The 19102-nt window shown below is 39.2% G+C and overlaps 1 long non-coding RNA gene across 1 annotated transcript in view; it reads left to right on the top strand.

The window, feature by feature from the left end:
- Positions 1-13538: 13538 nt before the first annotated feature.
- LOC149818371 (uncharacterized) overlaps positions 13539-19102 on the top strand; it is a 46449-nt gene continuing 40885 nt past the window's right edge. Inside the window, exon 1 of the long non-coding RNA XR_016427399.1 lies at positions 13539-13630. This is a non-coding gene — a long non-coding RNA (uncharacterized LOC149818371). The remainder of the gene's footprint in view (positions 13631-19102) is intronic.

Below are 19102 nucleotides of genomic sequence, written 5' to 3'. Positions count from 1 at the left end.
CGAGTCCCATTCTACGGAATTTTCCTGCATTTTAAAACGGAGGCGAGTTATTTTCAAAAACTATTTCAAAGGTCAGTTTGACTCGCAAAAAGTTAAAATTTTTTGTGATGATAACAGGTTTGGCGACCGTGATGGGATCCGTCTTTGCCTGATCAATCTAATACTCTACTTAGTTCAAATTGTCAAAATCGATTTCCATGGAATGTCAGCTTTGCTTTATAATATCATGTGAACCTAGGAGCCTAGACTTGAACCCAACTGACATGGAATGCATATAGATTAGGTATGATTTGGTAGGACCATATTGAGGAGAATTATTCATGCTCACATAGACTTAGGTCTAATACAACACTCCTCAATTTAGGAATTGTATGAAAACAATGTTTGCTTCTTCAAATATTTCAAAATTTTATCTCTTTAGGACTTAGAGCCCTCTGTTTTCTTGCATGTGCTCATATTTCAAAAATCACCCTACCTATATTGTTCCGGTCTTCACGTTGCTGGGCTCTCTTCCAGAACCATAGTTCGGGACAGAGCCTCACAACTGGGCCACCTATTTGGGTGAAAACCCCCCTGCCACGTACCAAGGGCCATAGTCCAACGTATATCGGAAGGTGCTCAAGGATGTTGGAAAACTTGAACCTAGAACCGGAGAAATTGATTTTATGTCACGTACATCGAGCCTTGGCTTGAGTATATAGGCATAACTGGATTGGATACAGTTGATCTGAACCTTAGAGTTAGGATTAAGGTCCTACAGCTATTTCAAAATTTGTGCATCTAGAGTCAGCTTTTAGGGAATGTTGTATGTGCATACTTGTTTATGCAGAATGTGATTGAATGTGTTATTTCCTTTTTATTTTCCATATTTTCCCAATTTTCTAAAATACTGGACGATTTTCTCAAAATTCCCCAATCTATGTCCATGTACTGTCCATGTTTTAAACCTTGGACTATTTTCTAAATACTTCATTTTCCATTTATTTCTTCATATTTCATCAAACCCTGGACGATTTTCCAAATTTTCCTTAATTTTCTTCAAAACTCCAGGTGATTTCCCATCTTTCCTGTCTTCTGGATCTCGAATTTCCTACTTTATTTTTATCCTGCCTGCATTTCCCTCAAATTTCCTGTATTTTCCCAAGTCTTATTCCAATTTTCCATGTTTTCCAGTCTGATGGCATCTAGTCAGCTTGATTCAGTCTTCCCTGAGGGTCACATCTCCTACGAGGTGCGACAAAGTCTTCCCGAGCATCGAGTCCTCAGCACCGGATCTTTGTTTCCCCGATGGTACTATTTATGGTTCAAGAATTTCTCTCGTATGTTTCCGGACCACTTGGATGATTGTGGGTTAGAACTGGCGTCCGCAGTGGAAAAGCAGACAGTCAACAACAATTTGATCCATGCACTAGCAGAACGATGGAATCCGAGCACTTCTACTTTCTGGTTCCCATGGGGAGAAATGACGTTGCTGATAGATGAATTTTCAGAGATTATGGGATTGACCAAGCCAGCCGGTCTGCCTGAAGATCCATTGGAGAAGCAGTTTTTAATTAATGTCAAGGGTCTGGACCCCCGAGAAGCTTTAGCTCGCATTACAGGACGTAAGTCGTGGCCCTTGATCGAGGAGGATGGAAATGAATATGTGGACCTGCTCGAAATCTACAAACAGTATGGAACATTTGCAGAGGTCAGCTCATTGTCCAGGACAGCTCGAGAGAGAATCCAGCATGCGATGGTTCTGTGCACGGTGGGATTAGCCTTCTTTCCTGATGGGCGAAATTATATAGATATCAGAATAGTTCAGCCTCTAAGGAGATGGGGAAGTCGACAGACCAGCCACCTCTCCATAGCCATGGCCGCACTCGCTTTTCTATACCGAGGGTTAACCCGTTTCACACTCGGAGAATCAATTCTAGTCGAAGGGTGCACCTACACATTACAATCTTGGTTCCTCCGGCATGTGCCTGCCCGAGCCAGTTCATTCAGATATAATGGTGAAAAGCCTCTTCCGGTTACTCGATACCGGTTCTTGATCGATAATCTTCAGGAGGAAGAGGTCGTATGGGACTACTTTGATCGTCAGGAATCACCTCCTAGATACACTTATGCATACGGCAAGCGGTTCAGGCTACTTGGTTCATTCTTCTACGCATACTATCATCCAGAGCGGTGTGTCAGGCAGTTCTCTCAGAGGCAGAAGCGCGTAGAGATTCGTCCACTAGCAGAGGTTCTGCCAGAATTCGACCTCGCATCAGATCAATGGTTCAGAGCATACCATTCTGCCAGACATGGCTGGGATTCCTTTGTCAATCTTACTATTTTTCCTGGTCCTCGTGTGTCTTCTGATTATCCGGAGTGGTGGAAAATTGTCTGTCCCCCTCCCCTCTGTCAAGTGTATTATTAAAATCATATTTTCGATAAAGTTTCTTTAATCTTCATTTCACTTTGGTTTGACGACCTCGCCTAGGTAACAAGGCATATTCTTAGTTGTTTATTTTGCAAAGAATAGCAGCGCAATTGTCGTAAACTCCAGCGATGACTCAATCCCTAGTAATGGGATATTATTTCAATTGTCTACCAAAATTCTCAACAAATATTCTTCTCCAACCAAATTTCCTTCAAAAGCCTAACCATTAGTTCTACCTTGTAGAGAGCATCAGCAACATCTAAAAGAATACTCGTGATACTCGATGGTTCATACAAAGTCCGGAAAGAAAATCCTATCAGTTGAAGGCATTGCATACTCAGTCGCTTCAGAAGAGGAAATTGACTCACCCCGTAGTCAAGGTCAGCAAGCAGAAGATGAAGTAGATCCCCAGATGTACGTCATGTTCAAAAAGATGATGAGTAAGATGCTGGCAGAGCAAGCCGAAGCCAGTACTAAGCAGATTCAGATAAAGCAGAAGGAAAATGAGAAGGCCAGGGATTTCATTCATAGATGGAGATCCGCTTGCAATAAGATGCGTGAGCCAATAGCAGAAGGACACACACTATCTTTGATCCTGAGCAACTTCTCGCAACCCCTAAGGGGACTGATTTCTACATCTCCATCAAAGAGCTTCATAGAATTGACAGAACGAGCTGAATGGATTGAGTTGAGTATGGAAAATTGATCTTATGAAGGTTTCATGTTCACCAAAAGCAGCAGTCAGCAGGAATCTAACAAGAAAACCCATTTTACTTACTCTACCAGCAACAACAAGAACCATTATAAGGGAAATGTGAAAGATCACAGCTCTGGCCCAGGGGACCAAACCTCAGCAAAAATGAGCAAAAAGGTGAGTTGATTCCCCAGTATGATAAGCAACCTCAGCGATCTTTTGAGGTTGAGACCTCAAGAAAAGTCGAAGCACGACAACTGGAGTTTTAAACGCGACTTTACTCCCCTAGATCAACCGCGTGAAGAAATCCTTGAATATATGTTGGCCAAGGAGATGATTAAGCTCCCAAGAGTCGATGATCCTCCTATCATTAGGGGAAGATTTAAAGATCAATTCTGCAAGTTTCATCGGGTCATGGGGCACGATACCAAGTACTGCTTCGTTCTCAGGAATATTATTCAAGACTATATCAATAAAAATATCCTTGTGGAAGGCAAAGAAGAAGATAAAGCAGCCAACTCATCAGCACCCTAAGAGCGACAAGGCCATCACTCTTTCATTCTTGCATTTTGCTTTCGTTATTTTGTATGGATGGCATGGTCTCATCTCTTTCATCAATAAAATTATCAATCCTCCTCATAGTTTGGCATCATCTTTTGTATTTCTCCTTCTTTACAAAATGTCTTTTTACAAGGAGTAACCTCTTTCAGAGTGTCTCCTGAATTCATCAAGAAGCACATCGTCAATCTTTCCACTGTTATCTTCAGAGAACATTCCTCAAATATCAATTATCTATCCTTTCATCCAATATCTTACTCCCCCATTACACTGGGGCACTATTTTAAAAATTGTCTTTAAAACATCCTGTATGCAGGCAGGATCAAACAAATCTCTCATTTTGCACACATGTGCACCCATTTACATTCATTTGCATTTGCATGCATTCATTTGCATTCATCTGCATCGATTTGCATTTGCATCGAATTCCCCATTCAGGATAAGGGATAAATCCTGAGGCTCCGACAGTTGTCCAAGTTGTCGTAAGGGTGAAGACTGAAAATTTTCCATCAAAATCAATTAGTAATTCTTCAGAATCTAGTGTTCGTGCTGGTAATTTTTCAAAAATCCAATGTTCGTGCTGGTAAACTTTCAAAATCCAGTGTTCGTGCTGGTAAACTTTCAAAACCCAGTACTCGTACTGGTAATCATTTAAAACCCAGTGCTTGTACTGGTAACCATTTAAAATCCAGTGCTCGTACTGGTAATCTTTCAAAATCCAGTGCTTGTACTGGTACTCTTCCAAAATCTGATGCTCGTGCTAGTTGAACTAGTCCCAAATGTCATCTTTATACTTATCAATTTTTCTTTCCTTTAAATGTCTTGAATTGGTCTAGAAGAGTCGAGTTCCGATTCGAATCTTCTTCCAAATCCAATTCAGAATTGGTCTAGAAAATCCAAGTTCCGACTTGAATTTTCTTACAAATCCAATTCGTATAATTTTCTTTCCTCTAGATTCTAGAATTGGTCTAGAAGAGTCGAGTTCCGATTCGAATCTTCTTCCAAATCCAATTCAGAATTGGTCTAGAAAATCCAAGTTCCGACTTGAATTTTCTTACAAATCCAATTCGTATAATTTTCTTTCCTCTAGATTCTAGAATTGGTCTAGAAGAGTCGAGTTCCGATTCGAATCTTCTTCCAAATCCAATTCAGAATTGGTCTAGAAAATCCAAGTTCCGACTTGAATTTTCTTACAAATCCAATTCGTATAATTTTCTTTCATCTAGATTCTAGAATTGGTCTAGAAGAGTCGAGTTTCGATTTGAATCTTCTTCCAAATCCAATTCAGAATTGGTCTAGAAAATCCAAGTTCGGACTTGAATTTTCTTACAAATCCAATTCGTATAATTTTCTTTCCTCTAGATTCTAGAATTGGTCTAGAAGAGTCGAGTTCCGATTCGAATCTTCTTCCAAATCCAATTCAGAATTGATCTAGAAAATCAGAGTTCCGACTCAAATTTTCTTTCAAATCCAATTCGCTTAGCTTTCCTTTACAAGTTTGAACTTCTACTCAAACTATCCTGCGAGTTGGTCTAGAAGATCCGAGTTCCGACTCGAATTGTCTTTCAAAATCAAATTCATCTAGTTTTCTTTGAAGAATTGAATTCCGATTCGAATCTTCCCTCAAAAACCCAGTTTAGCACCTGGTCCAGTCAAAGCTCACAAGTTGGAATCATTCCTTCTTAAGCTATGATCCTTATGTTGAATTCCTATGGAATTGATAGTTCGTAGGTCGAACCCCTACGGGACCAATGCCGTTCTCAATAGAACCAATGTCGTTCTTAGGCTGAATCCCTATAGAACCCATGTCATTCTCAGTAAACCAATTCACAATTTTGACCTTCGGGTCAATCAATTTTCAATTTTCAATTATCAATTTCCAAATTTCCAATTTCCAATTTCCAATTTCCAATTTCCAATTTCTAATTTCCAATTTCCAATTTCCAATTTCCAATTTCAAATATCAAATTTCAAAATTCTAATTTCCAAAATTTGACCCTTTTGAGTCACCCAATACCCAATTTCAATTATTTTCTCTTGCGAGAGACCCTTTTTATAGGGAGAGTTCGAGGGAGCTCGCTCTTTTCGCATGCTATCCAATTCGTCCACTTAGCCCCTTTTCAGAGAGAGTTTGAAGGGACTCGTGTCTTTGTGAACCGTTTGCAAAACAAAATTCCAAATTTCACACAAGGAACCCTTTTTATAGGGAGAGACTCGACGGAGACTTGCTTTCCTTGTGGCCCCATAATTTTAGATTAGGCCATTTCATCATGAAGGACCCTCTTTTTAGGGAGAGTGTGATGAACTCGTTCCTTCATGACCAATTTACCGACCTCACCAATTCCGGCCCCCTTTCCATAAGAGAAGCCTAATGTTAGGAAGTTTTGACGAAAGCTTAATTTCTCTTCGAAAGTTCGTTTTGCAAACACCTCCTCTTCAGGGAAGAGAGGAGTAATTCCCAATTCTAATTTCTGAATCTTCAACTTTGGGGAAAGGAGAAGAGAATTTTTGTCATGGATGTGTTGCGTTGTGCTTCAAATGCTCGCTTTCACAAAAGGATTTCAAGAAAATTTTGCCAATTTGTCATTAAATATTTGTTGATTTCAAAAATCTTTATTGCACAAAATTATTACTTCAGAATACCTCCACTATTACTTCCGAAAGGGCAATACTTTCACGAAAAAGGATTCAAAGTTCAAAATCTTTTTATTGGCAAACCAAAAGGATGAAGAATAAATCCGCGATATGGCCAGCAAAGAGAATTCAATGTTGTTGCAAAGCCATGAGTGATTGATATTGATCGCAGTCAATGACACATTTTTAAAGACCATTCTTGAAAAATAAAGTAGTCGAAATATCCTGGGTGATACAGAAAAATCCACTCAATTTTCATATCTCCTCAATCACCTAAGCTGCAATTAAATATCTGCAAAAGGGATCTCTCAATTGTCCTCAAGATGAAGGCGAATTAAGCGAGTCGACCCCCGGGGCCAAAGAAGATTTGGATCATCTCCAAGATGACGGAGTTTGTGACGGATCCTTTCAGGGAAAGTTCAGATCACCGTCGAGATGAAGGCGAGTGTGATGAGTCTACCGACAAACCCTAAAAGATATTTGATTCTAGCTATCATCAAGAGATTCCCAACCAATAAGCCAATAACTATCAAGATAATCCTTGAGAGAAAAAAAGGATCGGAACATATCTGAGATGAAGGAGTTTGTGACGTACCCTTCCCCCAAAAAAAGAGAGAAAAGTCAGGACATCTCCAAAATGAAGGATGATGTAATTCCCGGAATATCCAAGAGAGCTCGAATCTGCTAAAAAGAGAGTGCAGAAAGATCATCATGAGAAAAGAATCCCAGGATATCAGACTTCCAAATCTATCAAGAATCTTCTTTAATTTTGTGAAATTCTTTTATCAATATTCTTTCACCAATAGCTCTCGCAATATCAAGAATACTTTCTTTTCCGTCCATATCAAGGAAATTGATAGCTTCCTTGAAAGAAAGTCAATCGCAAGCAATTTGAATTCGAATCTTGATTCTACGGAGTTAAGCTCAGTCGGAGGTAATACTTCAGGTAGAAAAGAAGGAATACTTTCAAAACAATGTGCATCATTTTCAATCAACAACAATTTTCAACATTTTGACAATATTTTCTAGCTATCCTGGCATGAAGCGAGAGCTTGGGGTTCATCTTTGGCGCATCCTGACACCATCCCTTTTAGGACTTGATTACAGAAGTTTTCAAGATTCCTTCCCTTCTTTGGTATAATCTAAGCGCACGGGCTCTCAGATTCGCACACTTCCCTGTGTCTCCACTGTCCCACCATAGACAGTCCAATTTCGGCTTGAGGTTAAGCTACCAATTTCAGCAAAAGGCAATTTCAAAAGTTAATCAGTCTCAGCAATGAGACGCCCAAAATCAATCCTTTTTCAAGCTTTAGGGACCCCAATTTCCTTTCTTTTGCAAAACCCCTATCGGATTCATTGTGCGGAAATCTGAAGGTTTCATCACAGTCTCTTCTTTCGAGGATTTCGTCCATTTTCTGCCCAATCAGGTTAAGGGTATAAACCTGGGCCTCCTTTGATGATGTATTCCATTTTCTGCCCAATCAGGTTAAGGGTATAAACCTGGGCCTCCTTTGATGAGGTATTCCATTTTCTACCCGATCAGGTTAAGGGTACAAACCTGAGCCTCCTTTGATGAGGTATTTCATTTTCTGCCCAATCAGGTTAAAGGTATAAACCTGGGCTTCATTCTGATGAGGTATTCCATTTTCCACCCAATCAGGTGAAGGGTACAAACCTGAGCCTCCTTTGATGAGGTATTCCATTTTCATTTCCCGGTCAGGTTAAGGGTTAAGCCTGAGCTTCGTTCCATACGAGGTATTTCCCGTCCCATCTAGGTTAAGGGCAAAACCTGAATCTCATTTCTTTTTGAAGTAAAATTTTCTCCTTATTCTCCATTTCATATCTACCATCATCATTTGAATTAATTCTTTCATACCCAGTCAGATTTATCTAACTGGGGCATTTTTATGATCCAAATTTGGTGTGTTTTCTTTGCCACTAAGCTCGGCTTTCAACCGGCTTAGCAGCAAACAGGGGCATCTGTAAACACCCCAAATTTTCACACTTATCTAGTGCTCACATTTCATGTGTCATCGCATATCATTGCATGCATTCGGCATACCATTTCATTGCACTACATAGCATTGCATGTCATTACATCTCATTTTTCAGATCCAGCACTCCTGTTTTTAAAATATTTTATCCAGATTTGAGTTTTAAAACTTTTTCTTTCAAAAATCAATTTCAAAACCTGGGTTTTTACTCAACATTCTGTCATTTTCCAACCCCAGGACTTTATATTTCGAAATATTTTCTCAGAAAACAATCTGGATTCATTTCAAACTCAATTTCAATTGATTTCAATTCTCAGATGAGACCCATTTAGGTTGTGTCGCTTCTGGATTCCTTTACTTATCAAAAAATCTCAAAAATTTTAGAGTCCTAGTTGGATCAGGACTCTTTTTTCAGAGTCCAGTCGGATCAAAACTCTATTTTTCACTACCTTTTTACCTGTTTTTGAAGAAAACCTTTCAAAATCTTCTGTTTTGGCCAAAATTTCAGAGTCCTAGTTGGATCAGGACTCTTCTTCAAGAGTCCAGTCATATCAGGACTCTTCTTCGGAGTTTCAATTGGATTGGGACTCTAATCTTTTACAACTATTTTATCTATTTTCAATCAAATCTTTCAAAATGAGTCAGAAACTCAGAGTTTTAGTCAAAACAGGACTCTGTTCAGAGAGTCCTAGTTGGATCAGGACTCTGATCCTGATTTCAATTTTGAGAGAATCTTTTAGAAATCTTTCAATCTACCAAAACTATTACACTTTTATCAAAGAATTTCAAAATTCTGAGATTTTATCTCAGAGTCCTTATTTGATCAGGACTCTACCCCAAAGTCCTGATCGAAGTAGGACTCTATCCAAAATTGATTTTCTCACTTCATTTTCACTAGTTTTCAAAAAGCTTTGCCCAAATTTCATCATTTGCCTACCAGAAAAACCAAAATTCTTAGAGTTCTGATCGAATTAGGACTCTTTCTTAGAGTTTTAATCGTATCAGGACTCTGAACCAAAATTCGATTTTATCGTGTTTTTAACTGTTTTTCAAAATTCTTTCATTTGTTTTTCAGAAACTACCAAAAATCTAGAGTTTCAGTCCGATCAAGACTCTGTCCCAGAGTCCTAGTCCAGTCAGGAGTCTGTTTTGAAGTTTGTTTTTATTACATTTTTTTTATTCCATTTCTTTTCAAAAATTAGGTCATTTTGTAGAGTCTAGTTAATCCAGGACTCTAATTTAGAGTTCTGATCGAGTTAGGAGTCTAACTCTGACTGTATTTTCTGACTTGTTTCACCATTTTCGATGAAATCTTTTCAAAAAATTCTTTATTTGGCTTTTAAAAACCAAAATCACAGAGTCCTAAGAGTTCAGAACTCTAATTCGGAGTTCCAGTTCGCTTGAGACCCTATTTTGAAAGATCTTGAATTTCAAATACTGATTTTAACCCATTTTCAAAGCCATTTTCAGTGTTTATTTCAAAATTCTTCAAAACTCGATGTGGGCCCACTCAGTTGTCACCATATCCAGAGGAGTTCTGACTCGGTTAGAACCCTATGCCATTTCAAAAATTCTAATTTTAAGTTTACTTTAGAAAATCTTTTGAAAACTCTTTCAATTTCAAGTTCTAAAATCGCTTTTTGAAAAACTCAAGTAGGGCCCACTCGGGGTGGCGCCATATTCGAGTAAGTCGGGGCTAGACTAGGGTTAGTCAGTGTCTTAGTTAGTGTTAGGGGTTTAGAAGAGTTAATATCATTTTGAAAACACATTTTGAAGTTTAGTTTTTAAAACTAGTGTTTTTAAATGTTTTTAAAGGTTTTAAAAAAACCAAATGTGGAAGATGCCAAATGGCATCACAATTGGACTTTCTAGGGTTTAATTAGGGGTTAATTAGGGATTAATTAGAGTCCCACCTAGTATATAATTCTCCAAAAAATCGTTGCCCCCTTTATTGGATTTATTAGAAAGAGTTCTAAAAAAATAAAACTCCTTAATTAACCCTAATTAAGGAGGTTTTGAAAACCTATAAATAGGGGACTTCAAGAGGTCAAAAGGGCTCTTTTTCTCTCAAATTTTTGCGGGTTCTCTCTCCTCTCCAGCATCCTCACGTTCCTCCATTGCAGCTGCAAGCACCAAGGTAATATTTTTAATATTTGTTTAGTTTTATTCAATACTTTTTCATGTTTTAAATCAATTTTAGCCATTGGTGCCATCCCCTTCATGGATTAAACCATGGATTCAAGTCCAAGAACCTCAAGAGAGGTTCAAGAAAGTGATCTAACTCTGTTTTATGGTGTTTACAAGGATTCTAATCCATTAGAATCAATTTTAGCATTAGTCTTTGCATTATTAACCAATAAAATACATGATTTACCCTTTTAATGGGTTAAATCTATGTTTTAAAGGTAATATTGAATTTCAGCCATTGATTCCCTGCTTTTATTTTATTTTCATGGTTTATTCATGTTTGTTTTACGTTCTATAGCATAGAAATAATTTTTATTTACGGTTTTATGGTTTATTTTATTGTTTTTATTAGTTAATGCATATTTTCTCAAGTTTCTTAGATTTCTGTGTGTTTTTTAGTTTAGAACAGAAAAGAGCATGTTGTTTCGGATTGAAATATGTGCTGTTAATTTCTGATGTTTTTATATATGATGCATGCATATGTTATTGATCTACTGTAAAAAATCAGAGTTTTTGGACTTCGGGAACCCTGTAAGAAAAATCAGACATCAAATCGGGTTTTCAAAACTTGAAAATCGTTGTTAAAATTAGGAGGGTAACTTGCTGTGATGATATTTTTATCATCTTATATCCGATTTTAGATTTGTAAAGTGCCATGGATTCACATTAAATAGATTTGTATACTGTGAAATTTTCAGAATTTTTTATTACTTTTTAGTATTTTTCCTTTGTCGGAGACTCTGATTTTCAATTTAAAACTCGTTAGGGTTTACCAAAACCTTAATCAGAATTGTGTTGTTTATAAATCCCAAACTACAGATTCGATTCATGATCTGTAAAAAGTGAGTATTATTATTTTTCTGTCAACTGTTTACTGTTAAAATATCATATATTTTAAATGAGTTCTGATATTTATCCTGGAATTTTCAATTGAAAGTATCAGTCAGGACCAAAGTTAAAATCAATATATTCAAGTCCGGATTGTCGGATGGGTATCTCCCTGGTTTTAAAAGCTTTTTCATATCTGTAAAAAGGAAAAGTTTTGTTTTCCTGTCTATTTGGTCTCTGTAAAATTTCATAGATTTTCATGGGGGTTTGACCCCTGGTTTGGGTCTTGGACTGAGACTGGTTGGTGAACTAGGTCAAAAATAGCATATTTTTAGTGTTTGATGCTATTTTCGGATTAAATTAATGCCAAAAAATTATTTTTATAATTCCAATCCAATATTAAGGTTATAATAAGTGCACGTGCCAAATTTGATGAATTTTGAAATCTGATTGATGGCTGAATTAAGCAAATTGCAAAGCAGGGTACCCGAAGAATTCCAAAACACTGCAAAAATCACAAAATTTGTGATATTCTTGGATTTTCGTGTATAAGCATATATTTTTAGGGTTTAATCATATTCATAATCATATTAGGATACTTTAGGTTGACTTTGATGTTCATTTGATTTCATTTAGTGCATAAAACCTAACTTTTACCAAAATATTTTCTAAAAACCCTGATTTCAAGGCCATACTCTTGCTATCGGGGGCAATTTGGTCATTTAACCTAAATTTCAAAATCTCTAACCCTAATTTTCATATTTTTAATCATGTCATAGCATATTTAATTTGATTTATTTTCATTTGTACCTCAAAACTTGCATTTTACCAAATATATTTCTAAAAACCCTAATTTCAAGGCCATAGTCTTGTTATTAGGGGTATTTTGGTCATTTTGACCCCAATTTCGAAATTGCATATCTTATCTTCCTTATTTATTCAATTTTATTTCATATTTCATCATTTTGATTTAAGGGAATCATGGCAAAAAGGCTTATATCTAGCAAAATCCAGTAATTTCCTGATATTGCTGGATAAATCTAGAAAAGCCAACATATCATTACTAACAAAGTTTTCTAGTTTTGCAGGTACATTGAAAACTTTATTTTTCATGTATTTAAATTTTAATAGTGACGTAAACTAAATTAAACTTTGGAATAAGAATTTACATTTCCTGCTTAGCTTAGGCAGCATTGCATATAGTTTATTTTTTTAAATAATGTTAATGTGTGATGGATGATGATTCATGCATATTCAAACTCACTGTGGTCTACACGAATGGCACATACACTAGCTTTTATGAAGTTTATAAACTTGGTGGAATTCGTATTTATGGCCATAGTCAGAATATGAAGGATATCTAGATTTATGATCTTCACATTAGCCACATTCATCCTACACTCTTAGGCTAACTTCAAAATGCACTGCATTTCTCAAAAATACAAAAAGTATTTCTCAATTCCTCAAATCCATATTCATTCATTTCATGCATTTGCCAATTCCAATTCAAATTTCAATTCAAAGAAGTTCATTTTTTTAAAATTTTCTAAGTCTATTTCAAAAATCGATTTTCTCAAAATATTGATTTGCCAATGATATTTCAAGTATTTCCCAAGTTCCAAATTCGATTTTCTAAGTTATATTTTCAATTTCAAAGTTTGAATTCAAAGAAATCAAGTTTTTCAAAGTTATTTCACATTTCTCAAAATCGATTTTCACAAAACCTCTAGATTCTTCAGAAATCGATTTTTACTTTTCTCAGAAGTACATTTCAAATCCCAATTCACGATTTTCCATGTGATATCTATTCTAAGTGTTTCAGTTATTCAAAGCAAACATCATGTTTTCAAATATGCATTTTCAGAAAATTCATAGCACATGCCTGATTCTATGTGCATTTAGAAATTAGAATATGATTTAGATAAGTTGAATAGAGCAGAGCAGTAGATTGATCCTTGGTTCGATTACCCCTGTTAAAGGGTGGCAGGAACGGTCGAACCTCGTACCGACAGACGAGTCCCATTCTACGGAATTTTCCCGCATTTTAAAACGGAGGCGAGTTATTTTCAAAAACTATTTCAAAGGTCAGTTTGACTCGCAAAAAGTTAAAAAATTTTGCGATGATAACACCCACCCTCCTAACCATCCATCTCTCAGGAGCATTTCTGTAATTTAATCAGACCCATTGTCCGTCAAAACTGCAACAGAACCGCCCCTCTCTGTCTCTCTCTCTCTCTCTCTCTCTGCAGAAGAAGGAAGACAAAAAGGGTTATGAAGAAACCTTAATTCCCATCGTACGGTGAAGGAATCTCAATATTTTTGGAGGTGCGTGAGTTCTTCGGGTGAAGTTTCTTTTCCTTTGGTTTTTTTTTGTGATTAGTGTTCTTCAATTCGTGAGATTTCGATCTTTTTTTGTTTTGTTTTTTGTTTTCCATTGTGTATCTGATTCTATCATCTCGCGAACGTTTAGGATCCTTTTTCTTCGTTCTTTCCCAAGTTTAAATGTTGAGAGGAGACCGACCCTGGAAAGTGATCTCTCAGGAACTGCTTTTCCTTGTGGGAATCTGGTCATTGGTTCGGTAGCTGTTCTTTGGGACGATTATGCACGCTTTATATGTAATTAATGATTTAGTATTAAGATATTTGTGCAAAATTATGTTTTTTTTCCTGATTGCGTCGACGATGAAACTAATTATAATTCACCTAATCTCTATTGTTCTCTCTTGTTATTATATGATCTTTATACTCCATTTCGTGGAATGAATCGCTGACAGTGAATGTCTCTCTCTCTCTTTCTATATATATATATATATATATGTAGTAGTGGCCTACCACTTTTCTAGCCTACCGTGAGTGAATATGGGTGTTTTGGGGTTGTTTTTCGCAAATTTGACCCTGCAGGTGGGTTTGTCATGGTACATTTGCAAAGAAACAACAGTTGGATCATGTTTTTTCAATAAAAAACATGATTTTTTAAGCTTTGAATATTTATGAAAATCTTAGATAGTTGGTTTTTAAACCTTATAAAAAACTACCTGCATGTTGGGATTGGATGATCTAAGAGTAGATTCTTATAAAATTAAGCTCTAGAATACATCTGTACGCTCACAGGTTTAAGGAAAACATGAAACCCCCCCTTCAAAAGCCTGGTAATATATACAAAGAGAGAGAGAGAGAGAGAGAGAGAGAGAGAGAAAGAGAGAGAGAGAGAGACGAACTATAACCATCAACATTACGAAAACAGGTTCAACCAACATTGAACCTACCAGATAACCCGCCAGGCCCAAGACATGCCAAGGAGCCCCAAAACGAAGGAAAAAAGAAGAAAGGGAAAAGAAAAATGAAAAAAAAAGATAACAGAAAAACATGAAACAACTCCAGTTTGTCAGCGAGCATCACCCTGGATCATGAGTGGTCCTTGTGGGCAGATTGTGTTGAAGATCGGGGATGTTGATGCAAAGAATGGCATACACGTCCACAAAAATAAGGTTCACCATTTTGTTGAACACTGCCGGAATATGCCGAAAGATAGCGTTGTTGCGAGTCATCCATACAACCCACCATGACGAGAGAAGCCAGGTTCGCCAAATAATCCGCCAATAGTTGCAATAACGAACTTGCTTAGGACCCCACAACAAATCGCTGACGAACGATTCCTGGCGCACGCTGACCCCCGGCTTATTCCAAGTCACCTTGAAAATGTTTTGAAAGACAGAGCACTCCCAAAAAAGGTAAAACGCAGATTCTTCGGCCGCCTCGCACAACACACATTTACTCGGCTGATGGAATCCGATGGATTTGAGGAAATTGTCAGTCTGCACCCGATCGTGTAAGATTAGCCAAGCCAGGAAACATGATCTCGGAGTCGGACCCTTGCCCCAGAGCAAGCTTGTCGGAAACCGGTCCTCCCCCGATGGAAGGAGAGCGAGGTAGCCTTCTTTTGAGCGAAAAGATCCGTTCGGAGCAAAGATGTGTCCAACGAACTGAGACTGCGAGTCAACATTACTATGTAACATAACCGCAGACCAAGCTTGGATCCATGATCGACGAAGCTTTGACATTGTTCGCTGACGCACGCTAGTGGCCCCCACCAAGGATTCCACACCTTCGTATTTAGCCAAAAGCATGCTTGCACACGGGGCCCCAGGTTGGTGGGCAAGCCAGCTCTGCTTCACGACGAGAATCATACTCCTCAGCCTTGGATCCTTGATTCCCAACCCTCCCCCTATATAGGGGAAGTCGAAGTGTGTCCCACCCTATGAGGTGGCATTTGTTGTTGGTACCTCGCCCCGACCACAGAAAGTTCGCCACTATCTGAGTTAGCTTCTTACTAACCCCCATAGGCATCAGGAACATAGACATAAAAAATTCTGGCATAGCAGAAAGAACGTGCTTGATGAGAGTCAGTCTACCCGCGATAGAAAGGTAGGAAGCTTGCCAACCCGATATTTTGTTCTGAACCCTTTGGATAGTAGCGCTCCAGGCTGTCGTTGTTACACAACTGATTTGAAGCGGCAAACCCAGGTAAGAAAAGAAGTTTTCCGATACTGAGCACCCGAATATCCGCTGGCTCATGTCCAGCATTGACGGAGGAGCATTGACCATGGATAGACAACACTTATCGTAGTTGATAGATAACCCTGACATCGATAGGAAAAAAAGAAGGACAAGCTTGAATCTTAACATTTATTGGATGTACGCCCTTCCGAAGATAATTATGTCATCAGCGAAAGTCAGGATCTGACTACGACACTCTTGTATACCGAGAGACTCAATTAGACCATCCTCCACTGCCCTCTTAACCAAAACCACAATTCCTTCAGAGACGATGTTAAAGAATAACGAAGACAGATGACATCCTTGCCGAAGACCACGACCAAGTTTGAAATGATTTCCCTTGACCCCATTGATCTGAATCTGTGACTGGGCATTGGTAACTAGCTCATGCACCCAGCTAGAGAAACACCTATCGAAGCCCAAGTTCGCCAACATGTTGAAGAAAAATGACCAATGAACTGAGTCGTAGGCTTTATGAAAGTCAAGCTTAAGAGTGAAGAAGGCCCCCCCGCTGATCTTCAGAGAGTGCAACACTTCTGTGGCCAAAATGAAGGAATGTTGAAGCCTTCTGTTAGGAATGAAGGCAAACTGAGCCTCCGAAAAAATCCTAGGAGCGACTGACCGCATCCTATTAGCCAAGACCTTGGCAATAATGTGATATAAGCTTCCTAACACTGATATAGGTCGAAACTGCGAGATATCCGATGCGGCTTCCTCCTTAGGAATAAGTGACACAATTGCTAGGTGAGCATGAACCGGCAATCTGCCATTGCGATGAAACTCAGCGAAGACACTAAGAATGTCACTCTTAACACATTGGCAGAATATGCGAAAGAAATCCACTGGATACCCATCAAAACCTAGAGCTTTCCACCCAGACGAGTCCTGCACCGCCGAGATGATTTCTTCTTCGGTGAATAACCCCTGAATCGAGTTGGAGAGCGCTCGATCCAAGGACAAAAATAAAGTCGTACCCATATTGCCACGTGCAGCTTGGTTGCAGAAATACAGGTTAGAGAAATAGTTGGTGACAACATTGATTACCTGATCGCCCGAAAAGAAGACACCGTTGATATACATAGAATGAATCGCATGTCTTCGATGCCTGTGCGACGCTAAAGAATGAAAGAACCTTGTATTCCCGTCACCCGCTTTAAGCCAAGTTACCCTTGACCGCTGCTTCCAACGAATCTCATCCTTTAGACGCCAAGATTGCACTAGAAGAGTCAGCTCGGCCGATCTAGCATTGAGGCTTTCAATATCTGATGCATTCATATAGGTCGTATCCAAGAGAGACTGATTTATAGAAGACAGTTCACGCTCCCAATCCTCCATATTTTGGAATTTGCTTATTTTATTGAAGATAAGCCAAGATTTGATATCGCGGGATAGGCGAAAAAGCTTAACCATGCATCTAGTAGCCGCCCGGACCGCATAGCAAGGTCTACTTCAAGATTGTTGGACTAATGACTCGAAACCCGCCTCCTTAAACCACCATTGCTCAAATCTAAAGGATTTGTCGCCGGTGAAGCCTTGTCCCCATCGAATAACAATCTGACTATGGTCCGAGACAGATGGTGGAAGTAGGTAACATGAAATGTCATTAATAGAACTCAGCAGATTTGACGAAACAAGCACCCTGTCTAGTAGACGAAAGCATGGTCTAGATCGTCGATTGGTCCACGAGAAAGCTTTGCCTACATGGGGAACGTGGTACAACCGGTTCATCTAAATAAAGTTTTGGAAAATCCTCATTGAAGCCGAGTAGGGCACCAGAATACTTGAGTCGATAGAAGACAGAAGGCAGTTGAAATCTCCCATAATAATATGATGGTCCCCAAATGAAGCAATGACCCTATTCAAGTCCAACAAAAACTCCTCCCGCCGGCTTTGACGGTGGGGACCATACACCATAGTGACCACAACTGGATTTGCGATTGAAGGAAGTGGAAGAGTAATGGATATGGAAAACGTACCTTCATCCACCTATTGTAAGGCTAGAGAATGCTTCCCGAGGATGAGGATGCCTCCCGCATATTGAATCGCAGGCTTGAAGAAGAAATCTGCACCACGCCAGATTTCGGAGACGACGGAGCTCGGGATATCTGCCATCTTCGTTTCACAAAGAGCAATCAGATCAAGCTTTTCTTGACAGATCCAACTCGTCAGAAAAGACGTTTGGGGGAGCAATTTAGTCCCCAAATATTCCAACACAAGATCTTCATAACTGAAAGTCCGAAAATCCCCGAGGAGTACGGATCCTCATAGACCGCCTAGGAGAGACCCAGACTCGCCGAATGGAGAAAGCGAAGGCCGACGACGTCTCCTTATTGGGAGACCACCCTGCTCAGGTTGAGATAACCCCCCCGATCGAAGGAGATAGGGCGTTGGCGTTCGTGAAACACCCCTCATCCACGACCAAGGTCGGTAAACGATCTGCGATCGCAGTCAGGGACTCACGCATAACAGAAACGATGCTGAGTAATTGGGTTTGGGTAAGCGCGAGTTCGAGACGCCGAGTTGCATCATCCACAAACAGACCCATAATGAATGAAAGATGATCACTCATAGATGACGAACCCGCAGGCGACAGATAGACCAAGTTTGGGGAACCCCTCATGCCTTCGAAGTCACCCTCCCAGATAAAAGAGGTGTTGATAAATGCAGACGGAGCCCTGCAATACACGGCTAACAGAGGGGCACTTACCCAACTGATGGAGACCAAGCGAAGCGGACAGACGATGCAATTGTTTGAGATAGACAAAACCAAGGTTGAAAGGCCATCAACTAGCCTGCAAAAAAAACGTTGTCGAATCGAGACTCCAATACTAGGCGACCTATGGGCCCGAGCAAGAACTGAGTCCTCCGAAAAGTGAGACCTCTTTCGAAAGAAAGGCCCAATACCAGACTCTCCATAGGACATAGCAAACGAATTTGAAGATGTTGCAACTGCATAGGGGCTGAGAGAACCCTTAGTCGCCCAGGCGACCCCTGACAGTCCCCGATCCTCATCAACCTCGAAGAATGGATCCACCAAAAGGTTCCGCAGCAACATAACCTGTGACTCAGACCGACCGGATTCCCATGATCGCAATCATCTACCTGACCGAGGCACAGATGCCTCATCACACCCGCCAATCCACCTGATAGCCCGCCCGCCTTCGAGCAACGAGCTCAGAAAAAATGATACTACAAATAATGATGATGACAGCAGTCTCTCACCCCGAGGTTGCAAAAAGC

Source organism: Nuphar pumila, chromosome 13 (assembly GCF_984573655.1).
Source record: "Nuphar pumila chromosome 13, dmNupPumi1.hap1.1, whole genome shotgun sequence".
Lineage (NCBI taxonomy): Eukaryota > Viridiplantae > Streptophyta > Magnoliopsida > Nymphaeales > Nymphaeaceae > Nuphar > Nuphar pumila.
Note: the sequence above shows the minus strand (reverse complement) of the source record. Positions and strands in the feature narration are given on the sequence as shown.